Raw genomic sequence first — 13,296 nt, 5'->3', positions numbered from 1 at the left:
GCACAATATCGTTCTTCACATCGCTCAGTGTGTGTGCCCAATATCGTTCCCCACATCGCTCAGTGAGTGTGCCCAATATCGTTCCTCACGTCGGTCAGTGTGTGCGCCCAATATCGTTCCTCACATCGCTCAGTGTGTGTGTGCACAATATCGTTCCTCACATTGCTCAGTGTGTGTGCCTAATATCGATCAGTATGTGTGCCCAATATCGTTCCTCACAGCGGTCAGTGTGTGTGCCCAATATCATTCAGTGTGTGTGCCCAATATCGTTCCTCACGGCGCTCAGTATGGGTGACCATTATCGTTCCGCACATCGGTCAGTGTGTGTGCCCAATATCGTTCCTCACATCGGTCAGTGTGTGTGCCCAATATCATTCCTCACATCGCTCAGTATGTGTGTGCACAATATCGTTCCTCACATTGCTCAGTGTGTGTGCCTAATATCGATCAGTATGTGTGCACAATATAGTTCTTCACATCGCTCAGTGTGTGTGCCCAATATCGTTCCCCACATCGCTCAGTGAGTGTGCCCAATATTGTTCCGCACATCGGTCAGTGTGTGTGCACAATGTCGTTCTTCACATCGCTCAGTGTGTGTGCCTAATATCGTTCCCCACATCGCTCAGTGAGTGTGCCCAATATTGTTCCGCACGTCGGTCAGTGTGTGTGCCCAATATCATTCCTCACGTCGGTCAGTGTGTGTGCCCAATATCATTCCTCACGTCGGTCAGTGTGTGTGCCCAATATCGTTCCTCACGTCGGTCAGTGTGTGTGCCCAATATCGTTCCTCACGTCGGTCAGTGTGTGTGCCCAATATCGTTCCTCACGTCGGTCAGTGTGTGCGCCCAATATCGTTCCTCACGTCGGTCAGTGTGTGTGCCCAATATCGTTCCCCACGTCGCTCAGTGTGTGTGCCCAATATCGTTCCCCACGGTGCTCAGTATGTGTGACCAATATCGTTCCGCACATCGGTCAGTGTGTGTGCCCAACATCGTTCTTCACATCGGTCAGTGTGTGTGTGCACAATATCGTTCCTCACAGCGGTCAGTGTGTGCCCAATATCGTTCCTCACATCGCTCAGTGTGTGTGCCCAATGTCATTCCTCGCATCGCTCAGTGTGTGTGTGTGCACAATATCGTTCCTCACATTGCTCAGTGTGTGTGCCTAATATCGATCAGTATGTGTGCACAATATCGTTCTTCACATCGCTCAGTGTGTGTGCCCAATATCGTTCCCCACATCGCTCAGTGAGTGTGCCCAATATCGTTCCGCACGTCGGTCAGTGAGTGTGCCCAATATCGTTCCGCACGTCGGTCAGTGTGTGTGCCCAATATCGTTCCCCACATCGCTCAGTGTGTGTGCCCAATATCGTTCCTCACGTCGGTCAGTGTGTGTGCCCAATATCGTTCCTCACGTCGGTCAGTGTGTGTGCCCAATATCGTTCCTCACGTCGGTCAGTGTGTGTGCCCAATATCGTTCCCCACGTCGCTCAGTGTGCGTGCCCAATATCGTTCCTCACATCGCTCAGTGTGCGTGCCCAATATCGTTCCGCACGTCGGTCAGTGTGTGTGCCCAATATCGTTCCGCACGTCGGTCAGTGTGTGTGCCCAATATCGTTCCCCACGTCGCTCAGTGTGTGTGCCCAATATCGTTCCTCACATCGCTCAGTGTGTGTGCCACATATCGTTCCTCACATCGCTCAGTGTGTGTGCCCAATATCGTTCCTCACATCGCTCAGTGTGTGTGCCCAATATCGTTCCTCACAGCAGTCAGTGTGTGTGCCCAATATCGTTCCTCACAGCAGTCAGTGTGTGCCCAATATCGTTCCTCACAGCAGTCAGTGTGTGCCCAATATTGTTCCTCACATCGCTCAGTGTGTGCCCAATATCATTCCTCACATCGCTCAGTGTGTGTGAGCAATGTGAGGAACAATATTGGGCACACACACTAAGCGATGTGAAGAACGATATTGTGCACACATACTGATCGATATTAGGCACACACACTGAGCAATGTGAGGAACGATATTGTGCACAGTGTGTGTGCCTAATATCGATCAGTATGTGTGCACAATATCGTTCTTCACATCGCTTAGGGAGTGTGCCCAATATCATTCCTCACATCTGTCAGTGTGTGTGCCCAATATCGTTCCTCACATCGTTCAGTGTGTGTGCGCCCAATATCATTCAGTATGTGTGCCCAATATCGTTCCTCACGGCGCTCAGTATGTGTGACCAATATCGTTCCGCACATCGGCCAGTGTGTGTGCCCAATATCGTTCCTCACAGCGGTCAGTGTGTGTGCCCAATATCGTTCCTCACAGTGGTCAGTGTGTGTGCCCAATATCATTCAGTGTGTGTGCCCAATTTCGTTCCTCACGGTGGCCAGTGTGTGCCCAATATCGTTCCTTACATCGCTCAGTGTGTGTGCCCAATATCATTCCTCACATCGCTCAGTGTGTGTGTGCACAATATCGTTCCTCACATTGCTCAGTGTGTGTGCCTAATATCGATCAGTATGTGTGCACAATATCGTTCTTCACATCGCTCAGTGTGTGTGCCCAATATCGTTCCCCACATCGCTCAGTGTGTGTGCCCAATATCGTTCCTCACATCGATCAGTGTGTGTGCCCAATATCGTTCCTCATATCGCTCAGTGTGTGTGCCACATATCGTTCCTCACATTGCTCAGTGTGTGTGCCACATATCGTTCCTCACATTGCTCAGTGTGTGTGCCACATATCGTTCCTCACATCGCTCAGTGTGTGTGCCACATATCGTTCCTCACAGTGGTCAGTGTTTATGCCCAATGTCGTTCCTCACATCAATTTGGGGTATATAAAAATGGGTAGAAGTATATATTTGGGACAATTAAAGGCACTTTCAAAAATCTTGCAAAAACAACCAATTACCCCCACCTGCAAGCCTAACAACACCTGTCCCACTCATAAAGCACCCCAATAACCCTGTCCCACACCTTTTACCCAGTTTTGTATTTTTTCGCTTCACCCAAAATAAACATCTTATACCGGCTAATTAAAAACTGCAAAGTGCCTAATTCAGTGGTTCCCAGACTGGGTACCGGGGTGCTCTGCGGTGGGGGTCCAGGACCAATTCTAATTATTTTTTGTCAGTGTAATAAGCAAAGTGCTAGTGGCTTCCAATCATATTATATGAGGACAAACAGAAATTAATCCCGTCCCTCACCACATAACTGGTCACATAAACACAATTTACTTTACTCAATATGTTTTCATAAATTGCTCAATAAGAAATGTTTGGCCTGGCAGGGGTGGGGGTGGGCACGGAAACAATTCTGATACTCTAGGGAGCGGTGATTCTACAAACATGGAAACCACGGTCTAACTAGTGATTAAGGGGGGTGTCCACGGGAGTTCTGGAACAATTCCCAACAGGGATTCTTCCCAACTTTTCACCTGCTCCGTGTAGGTGAAGAGGACTTTGTGATAACCCCTATGGAGAATTATCACATGTATAACAGGACAGCTGCCATATAGTGGGTCATGGAAAATACACATTTACACTATTTTTACCAGGAAAACAGGTTATCATATTGAATAGCATATCCCCCATAATATTAATAAACTACAGCCTGCTCCCCCTGTATAGCAGTAACTGGACAACAGACTCCGCTCCCCCTGTATAACAGGACACCACAGGCTGCTCCCCCTGTATAACAGGACACCACAGGCCCCTCCCCCTGTATAACAGGACACCACAGGCCCCTCCCCCTGTATAACAGGACACCACAGGCTGCTCCCCCTGTATAACAGGACACCACAGCCCACTCCCCCTCTATAACAGGACACTACAGCCCACTCCCCCTGTAAAACAGGAAACCACAGGCTGCTCCCCCTGTATAAAATAGGACACCACAGGCTGCTCCCCCTGTATAATAACACCAGGGCAGCACAATATCATCACCTGCTGACAGATACAGCAATGTCTTCTCTCGGTCCTCCGTAACTTTATCACCGTGGCTGCTGGAAGTGAGAGGCCTCAGGTAAGATCAGCAGCGCTGCCCCAGCAGGGAGCCGAGATGCTGCAGTCACTGTGACTGAACGCGGGATTGGTCTTCGGGAAAATGGCCGCCGCTACCTCACACAATGAACAATTGTTATGGCGCCTCACTAGTATATACAGCACGGATTATATCAGTTACCGGGGACCTCACATCACAGAACTCGCTCTATAAATTCACACAGTGCAATTACCTCTTCTACCAGCACGAGCGACATGTCCCAGCGTTCTCATACAGCGGCAGCCATTTTATTGTGGTGGTTTGTACTCCCAGACTCCCCCGCGGCTGTAGCGATAATGTATTTCCTGTGTGGGGCAGAGTGGGAGGAGCTGTGTTACCAGGGAAACGTCCCTTCCTGGTGTGCATGGCAGGCAGGAGGGAGAGTGCTGCAGCTGGCACCAGGTGACCCCAGGTATTATACTGCTAGTAACAGCATAGTAGTGATTGCTGGGTGTGAGCCATAAGGGCACTTAAAGGGGAGCTGCTGTTCTACTCACACAGGCTGCAGTATAATGGTAGCTGATAGATTCCATGCTGGAAATATGACTAGTAGGTCTCCATAACTATTGGGTTGTGACTAGTTCCCCTTCACCGTAAGGACATGGGGATGAGAGGGGGCATGGAGAGGAGGAGCAAGGTCAGAACAAGGGACTCAAACGGACGCTCGCCACCTGGTTACTAAAGGCAACCAGTGGTGGCGTGGATAGTGAAGGAGCAAAGCCTTCTGTGTCCCATGTTCCAACCCTGCTCCTCCTCTCCCTGCCCTCTCTCCGACCTCCCCAGGTCCTTAAGGCAAATGGCAACAATAGCATAGTCTAGTCCAAATCTTATGTAGTTCAAATAGCACAGTGCATAAAGTTCCAATTGCATAGCACACATTGTATAGCTCAAATCACACCTAGCACACATCTCACCGTGTTTGGGCATCATTACTTTTACCATGTATGTTACATGCATACTGTGTGGTGTTTATTGTAATTATTATTTCTCTTTCATCCACTAGGTGGCACTGGAGATCACAGTGGGGAATAGAGGGCGACCATTTAACAATTTTCACTAGTGTGGCTTGGCCCTCTAGTCCCCCACCCCCACAGCCAGACAGAGTTTGTGCCCTGCAGGAGCTGGGTGCATTGTTGCTCTCAGGAGCAATTGAAATGTATTGTTATTTTTTTTCCTTTTACACCTGAGGAACAGACAGACTGCCTGTCTGCATCGTGGGAGCTACCGGTAGGTACCCCAGCACCACTGCTTGCAGTTTGCGCGTGGGTTCCCGTCTTCTGAGACCACCATCCCAGAGTGACCGGACGCCGCTGCTTGAGCCGCGGTCCCCCTCAGCCTGCACCGCCACTGGCAGCGTGGCAGTAAGGGGAGTACAGCCCCTGCGGTTCTTATATGTTAGTTGGGCGCCCACTGTAGTTAGTACGCTCATACCCCCACTATCCATGTCGGCATGGAGGAGTTGATATTATATAGTGTGGCGAGCCACCGAGTCTGAAGCGTGGCGAGCGGACGCGGAAAACTAAGCAAATAGCTTAGTGGGCCCCCAACTAAAATATAAGTACCGGCCCTGCTACAAGTGCGGTGAGAGTCAGCGGCTTAATTCAAACAGTGCGCCTTGCAAGGGAGGCGAAGCCGGCCGTGTGTCATGCTCCCAGCCGCCCCTGCGCTTGTTCTGTGGTACCCGCTCCGCCGCTGCTCCTGGTCACCGAGGGGACCCGCTGTGACTGCCGACCTCTCAAGATTCTTCCACTGCTGGATAAGTACACAGTGGGGACTTGAGACTTGTTTAGGAGATTATAGGCTGTGTTAAATTGTTTGTCAGATCACTCCTGTATTATATACTTGTATGCTGTACTGACTGTGGCAGCTTTCTCCTTTATTTCACCCTATACCCTTCTGCTCCTTCTTTGTGAGCTATCCACCCTGGCGGATCACATTAAGGAGGCTTCGGCCTATGTCATTGAGGAGTCGGCTGACGTATACAGGGTCTCCTCCTGCATCTTGTTGCTTTCCATCTCTGCACGCAGAGCTCTCTGGTTGCACCAGTGGCAGGCAGACCGCTGAGTCCAAGAGGGCTGTGGAAGCCTTGCCTTTCCAAGGAAATTTTCTTTTTGGTCCTGAACTAGACAAAATGATTTCTCAGGCCACTGGAGGAAAGTCCACTTTCCTACCCTCGTTGACTCCCCCTCGCCCACCTAGGTGGGAGGTTCAGGGTCCATTCTTTCGATCTTTTCGCCCCCAACAGCACTTTTGTGGCTGCCCCAAACCAGGCGTTTCCACTGACCATGCGGGAAAAGGAAGTGGAAAGGGTTCTTCCCTCTCCACCCAGGAGGCAAAAGCACAACACCTCCAATCTTCTGCAAGGAAAGAGGTTCTGCATCTGGTCCTGGACACAAGCCTCTCGGGTTGGGGAGCTGTCACTTTGGGCCACCAGTTCCAGGGTCTTTGGATGGTAAAGGAGGCGTGTCTTACCATCAACGTGCTGGAGCTCCAAGTGTTTTACAACTCATTGATGGAAACGTCAGACCTTCTCGGCCTTTCAGTCCAGGTTCAAATCGGACAACACCATGGCGGTGGCGTACATCAATGAACAGGGTGACACATGCAGTCAGTCAGATACTGCTTTGGGTTCACGACTACCTCCAGTCCATCTCCGCAGTCTTAATTCCGGGAGTGGAAAATTGCGAGGCCAACTATCTCAACCGCCACAAGATTCATCAAGGGGAATGGAAACTCCATCCACATGTCTTTAAGTCTCTCATCCACCAGTGGGTTTGCCCTCAGATTTGATGGCCTCTCGCCTCAACCATCAAGTTCCTCTATACTGTGCAAGGTCTCGGGATCTGGCAGCAGTGGGGGTGGATGTCCTCATTCTGCTGTGGGATTACTAGTTTGTGTACCTCTTCCCTCCATTTCTGCTGTTACATCGGATTCTCCAGAGAATTCGCAGGGAGCCAGTCACGGGGCTCCTGATACCACCAGATTGGCCACGCCTCGTAACCTCAGGTACAGACATTTTTTCAGGGGTTTTACGCCTTCAGCCTCCTTTTCAACCCTCCACTCTGCGCCTTTGGATTTGGTTCTCATTCAAAGTCTCCGCCGTTTGAACCTATGGAGTCGGTGGACCTCAAATTCCTTACCTGGAAGACTGTTCTCCTTTTGGCTCTGGCTTCGGCCAGGAGAGTTTCGGAGTTGAGTGCTCTGTCCTGTCGCCCTCCTTTTTTGATCTTTCATGACTATAGGGGAGAGTTACTGTCACGACTGGGGATTTGGGACCCGGGAGTGACCTTGGTGGCTAGCTGACAACCCAATGGAAACAGGACGGAGGCAAGTGGATACAAATGGGTAATGTTTATTGCATAGAATGAACTGGTACAGGGGACATTTGAAAGTCTGTAAAAGTCTTTGGAAAGCTGGGAACTGATAAGTTACTTGGAGGCACGGGAGCACAGGAGCTGGAAAGCACAGAGTAGGGCCACTGGAGTGCAGGTGCCGGAAGCACGGAGTTGGACCACTGGAGAGCAGGTGCCGGAAGCACGGAGTTGGACCACTGGAGAGCAGGTGCCGGAAGCACTGTAGGCAGTGGTGAAGGTGGTTGCGGGTGCAGGTACTGAGGGACGCAGAGACAGGTGGACACAGGTGCAGATGCTGGAGCGTGCGGGTGCAAGTGGTCACAGGTGCAGGTAACTCAGAAGAACAAGTGCAGGAAACTCGGAAGCACAGGTGCAGGTAACTCGGAAGCACAGGTGCAGGTAACTCGGAAGCACAGGTGCAGGTAACTCGGAAGCACAGGTGCAGGTAACTCGGAAGCACAGGTGCAGGTAACTCGAAATGCAGGAACGGATGAACACTGGTGCAGATGAACACAGGTGCAGGAAACTCGGAAGCACAGGTGCAGGTAACTCGGAAGCACAGGTGCAGGTAACTCGGAAGCACAGGTGCAGGTAACTCGGAAGCAGAGGTGCAGGTAACTCGGAAGCACAGGTACGGATGAACACTGGCACAGATGAACACAGGTGCAGATAACTTGGAAGCACAGGTGCAGGTAACTGGAAGCACAGGTGCAGGTAACTCGGAAGCACAGGTACGGATGAACACTGGCACAGATGAACACAGGTGCAGATAACTTGGAAGCACAGGTGCAGGTAACTGGAAGCACAGGTGCAGGTAACTCGGAAGCACAGGTACGGATGAACACTGGCACAGATGAACACAGGTGCAGATAACTTGGAAGCACAGGTGCAGGTAACTGGAAGCACAGGTGCAGGTAACTCGGGAACACAGGTGCTGGGACAGGAAGCAGGTACTGGATACAGGTACAGGGTAACACTGGTGCAGGTACTTGTAATGCAGGAACAGGTGAACACTGGTGCAGGGTCTTGAAGGCACACAGGTGTAGGAACACTGGTGCAGGGTCTTGGAAGCACACAGGTGTAGGAATGCTGGAGCAGGTACTTGTAGACACACAGGTGTAGAAATGCTGGTGCAGGGTCTTGGAAGCAGGATACAAATGCTGGGTAACTGGAATACCACAGAGCTAAAGCAGGAACACAAGCTGAAGCTTCCTCCCAAGTTATTGACAACAATGCAAAAGCAAAGCATCTATGCAGGTCTGGGAGGATAACCCCTCAGAGCAGCACTGATTGGCCATCCGGGTGATTGGGAATGGCCACACCTGGAACAGTCTCTGGATGAGGCCAACAGGGAACTTGTATAAATCCTTTCAAGTGGTAACCACAGAGTTAATGGCTGAATCAGAATCACCCAGGTGCTTTACAAGCACATACTCAGATCTTGCTGCAGCAGGCTGAGAAACAAGACTGACAGGCAGGTAAGACAGGACAAACACACTGAGTTCTGGCAGGATTGTGACAGTACCCCCCCTTTACGGGTGGCCACCGGACACTTCAGGAACTTTGAAGAAAAGTCACAATTCTGCCTCATCGTCAGAACAGGTGGACCATCCATCGTCGATGTAAACGGAATTCCCGTTCCATTGGACACGATAATGAGGATGACTTCCATCCTGAAGGAACACTTGACTTGGACGAAGAGGACCACTGGAGATAGACGTAGAATCAAATTCATCAGGGATAACTGAAGTATTTTTGACTGGAACTGAGAGACGAGAAGATCGGGCCCTTGAGGCTAAGGCACCACTAAGACTCAAATTAAATCTTGTTCGATATCCAGGGGCTTTCGGATAGCTATCTTTAGCATCTAACTGAAATTTTCTCAGAGGTAAGACATGGCAAGGTGAAACAGGATTTTCAAGGAAAGGGGTAGAGTCATAATCCTCATCATACTCGGAATCAGAATCCATGTCTAGAGTTAAGACTGCCTTGCTCTGACTGGAGGTTTCTGAAGACTTGTTGGGGCAAGGTACAGTAGCAGGTTCCACTTGAGGATGAGACAGAGAAACACAGCCAACTCTTAAGCTCATGGGTACAGACCTTGAAGATGTGGGATATTCAGCAGAAAACTCGAAGGAATCTTTGGAAGGAGACAGAGCCATATAATTTAGTTCCATATCTATGGACTGAGTCTTCGGTGACGACTGTGAACCAGCCTGTTTTCTGGCAGCCCGAAAATTTTTGATATATTGGTCAAGAAGAGCTTGATCTTGTTCGGGGAGTTCCATTTTGGAGGACTGAGCTAAATCTGTGTTAAAGTATAGAGTCTCTAGAGTACTAACTGTTTTTTCAACACAGTGGGAGTCGATAGAAGACAGGCTGGAATTATCAGGATCAGGTAAGTTTGGAAGAGTCTCTGGGCTGAAGGATAGTACAGACTTGGAAGTAGACAAACTTGGACCAGCTGGAACCGGAGGACATCCGATTGTACTTGAACCAGCTAGGACCGGCAGGGACTCTGGATTGACGGATGGGACCGGATGATCACTGAATATACTTGAACCGGCTGGGACCGGCATGGACTCTGGACTGACGGTTAAGACCGGATGAGAACCAGAGGTGTCGGAATCGGCTGGAACGAAATGAGCCTCTTGACTGACGGCTGGAACCGGATCATCATTGGAGGTACTTGAACCGGCTGGGACCGGAGTGGACTCTGGACTGACGGATGGGAACGGATGAGGTCCAGAGGTGTCGGAATCGGCTGGAACCGAATGAGCCTCCTGACTGACGGCTGGAACCGGATCATCAATGGAGGTACTTGAACCGGCTGGGACCGGAGTGGACTCTGGACTGACGGATGGGACCGGATGAGGTCCAGAGGTGTCAGAATCGGCTGGAACCGAATGAGCCTCCTGACTGACGGCTGGAACCGGATCATCAATGGAGGTACTTGAACCGGCTGGAACCGGAGTGGACACAGGACTGCGGACCCCCTCTTGGGGCTGAGGACTGCGGACCCCCTCTTGGGGCTGAGAACTGCGGACCCCCACTTGGGGCTGAAGACTGCGGACCCCCACTTGGGGCTGAAGACTGCGGACCCCCACTTGGGGCTGAAGACTGCGGACCCCCACTTGGGGCTGAAGACTGCGGACCCCCACTTGGGGCTGAAGACTGCGGACCCCCACTTGGGGCTGGAGACTGCGGACCCCCTCTTGGGGCTGGAGACTGCGGACCCCCTCTTGGGGCTGGAGACTGGATGTGGTCAGAATCACTTTGTTCTTGGGCTTGCGGAGTGAACAATTCCCAATGAAGTGGTCTGGATTACCACAGTAGAAACATAAATGGAGAGACCTGCGTCTTTGGCGTTCAGATTCTGAAAGCTGGGACCTCCGCTTGCCCTGGACAGAAATTTCGCTCTGAAGGTTGGGAGGCCTTTCAGATTTCACAGGCACTGTCACTGAGACTCCTTTCACTTTGGAACTGTAACTGATGGGCTTCACAACCTCAGGAGTGTAACTGAATAACGTAGTTATTATGGGAAAAAATTTTGCCAAAAGTTCTTGCAGCTGGATAAGTGAGTGGTGGTAGGTTCCCATTGGTATTGCTGTCAGATTTTGCATAGCCACTTTAAAGTCACTAGCCAAGTCCAGGGGCTTTTGCATACTGTCACGACTGGGGATTTGGGACCCGGGAGTGACCTTGGTGGCTAGCTGACAACCCAATGGAAACAGGACGGAGGCAAGTGGATACAAATGGGTAATGTTTATTGCATAGAATGAACTGGTACAAGGGACATTTGAAAGTCTGTAAAAGTCTTTGGAAAGCTGGGAACTGATAAGTTACTTGGAGGCACGGGAGCACAGGAGCTGGAAAGCACAGAGTAGGGCCACTGGAGTGCAGGTGCCGGAAGCACGGAGTTGGACCACTGGAGAGCAGGTGCCGGAAGCACGGAGTTGGACCACTGGAGAGCAGGTGCCGGAAGCACTGTAGGCAGTGGTGAAGGTGGTTGCGGGTGCAGGTACTGAGGGACGCAGAGACAGGTGGACACAGGTGCAGATGCTGGAGCGTGCGGGTGCAAGTGGTCACAGGTGCAGGTAACTCAGAAGAACAAGTGCAGGAAACTCGGAAGCACAGGTGCAGGTAACTCGGAAGCACAGGTGCAGGTAACTCGGAAGCACAGGTGCAGGTAACTCGGAAGCACAGGTGCAGGTAACTCGGAAGCACAGGTGCAGGTAACTCGGAAGCACAGGTGCAGGTAACTCGGAAGCACAGGTGCAGGTAACTCGGAAGCACAGGTGCAGGTAACTCGAAATGCAGGAACGGATGAACACTGGTGCAGATGAACACAGGTGCAGGAAACTCGGAAGCACAGGTGCAGGTAACTCGGAAGCACAGGTGCAGGTAACTCGGAAGCACAGGTGCAGGTAACTCGGAAGCACAGGTAACTCAGAAGCACAGGTGCAGGTAACTCGGAAGCACAGGTACGGATGAACACTGGCACAGATGAACACAGGTGCAGATAACTTGGAAGCACAGGTGCAGGTAACTGGAAGCACAGGTGCAGGTAACTCGGAAGCACAGGTACGGATGAACACTGGCACAGATGAACACAGGTGCAGATAACTTGGAAGCACAGGTGCAGGTAACTGGAAGCACAGGTGCAGGTAACTCGGAAGCACAGGTACGGATGAACACTGGCACAGATGAACACAGGTGCAGATAACTTGGAAGCACAGGTGCAGGTAACTGGAAGTACAGGTGCAGGCGACTCGGGAACACAGGTGCAGGCGACTCGGGAACACAGGTGCAGGCGACTCGGGAACACAGGTGCTGGGACAGGAAGCAGGTACTGGATACAGGTACAGGGTAACACTGGTGCAGGTACTTGTAATGCAGGAACAGGTGAACACTGGTGCAGGGTCTTGAAGGCACACAGGTGTAGGAACACTGGTGCAGGGTCTTGGAAGCACACAGGTGTAGGAATGCTGGAGCAGGTACTTGTAGACACACAGGTGTAGAAATGCTGGTGCAGGGTCTTGGAAGCACACAGGTGTAGGAATGCTGGTGCAGGGTCTTGGAAGCACACAGGTGTAGGAATGCTGGTGCAGGTACTTGGAGACACACAGGTGTAGGAACACTGGTGCAGGGTCTTGGAAGCACACAGGTGTAGGAATGCTGCTGCAGGTACTTGGAGACACACAGGTGTAGGAACGCTGGTGCAGGGTCTTGGAAGCAGGATACAAATGCTGGGTAACTGGAATACCACAGAGCTAAAGCAGGAACACAAGCTGAAGCTTCCTCCCAAGTTATTGACAACAATGCAAAAGCAAAGCATCTATGCAGGTCTGGGAGGATAACCCCTCAGAGCAGCACTGATTGGCCATCCGGGTGATTGGGAATGGCCACACCTGGAACAGTCTCTGGATGAGGCCAACAGGGAACTTGTATAAATCCTTTCAAGTGGTAACCACAGAGTTAATGGCTGAATCAGAATCACCCAGGTGCTTTACAAGCACATACTCAGATCTTGCTGCAGCAGGCTGAGAAACAAGACTGACAGGCAGGTAAGACAGGACAAACACACTGAGTTCTGGCAGGATTGTGACAGTTACATACGAACACGTCCTTCCTCCCTAAAGTCGTCTCTTCTTTGCACATGAATCAGCCGATTGTTGTGCCTGCTTTCACAGGAGACTCCCCAGAATTGCAGTCTCTGGATGTCATCTGGGCTTTAAGGATCTATGTCTCCAGAACTGCCTCGTTATAAAAGTCAGATACTTTGTTTGTCCTTTATGTTACGGCTCTGAGGGGATTCCAGACAATGGGTTACTGGGACGGATAGGCCACAATCCAACCCTAACTCTGTTAATCCCTCCAGAGGCTATAGGCCCCTGCAGAG

General features: G+C 51.1%; 2 protein-coding genes across 2 annotated transcripts in view; one reads left to right on the top strand and one right to left on the bottom strand.

Moving 5' to 3' along the window:
• Window positions 1-13,296, bottom strand: part of LOC146009548 (uncharacterized) — a 613,273-nt gene that overhangs the window by 11,238 nt on the left and 588,739 nt on the right.
• The window catches only part of LOC146007461 (uncharacterized), a 450,549-nt gene continuing 441,644 nt past the window's right edge, over window positions 4,392-13,296 (top strand). Inside the window, exon 1 of the mRNA XM_083145831.1 lies at window positions 4,392-4,453. The gene's annotated coding sequence lies outside the window, so the exon portion shown is untranslated. The remainder of the gene's footprint in view (window positions 4,454-13,296) is intronic.

This window comes from Crinia signifera, chromosome 6 (assembly GCF_055691185.1).
Source record: "Crinia signifera chromosome 6, ASM5569118v1, whole genome shotgun sequence".
NCBI lineage: Eukaryota > Metazoa > Chordata > Amphibia > Anura > Myobatrachidae > Crinia > Crinia signifera.
The sequence above is the reverse complement of the archived record's forward strand: the minus strand, read 5'-3'. Positions and strand labels throughout refer to the sequence as shown.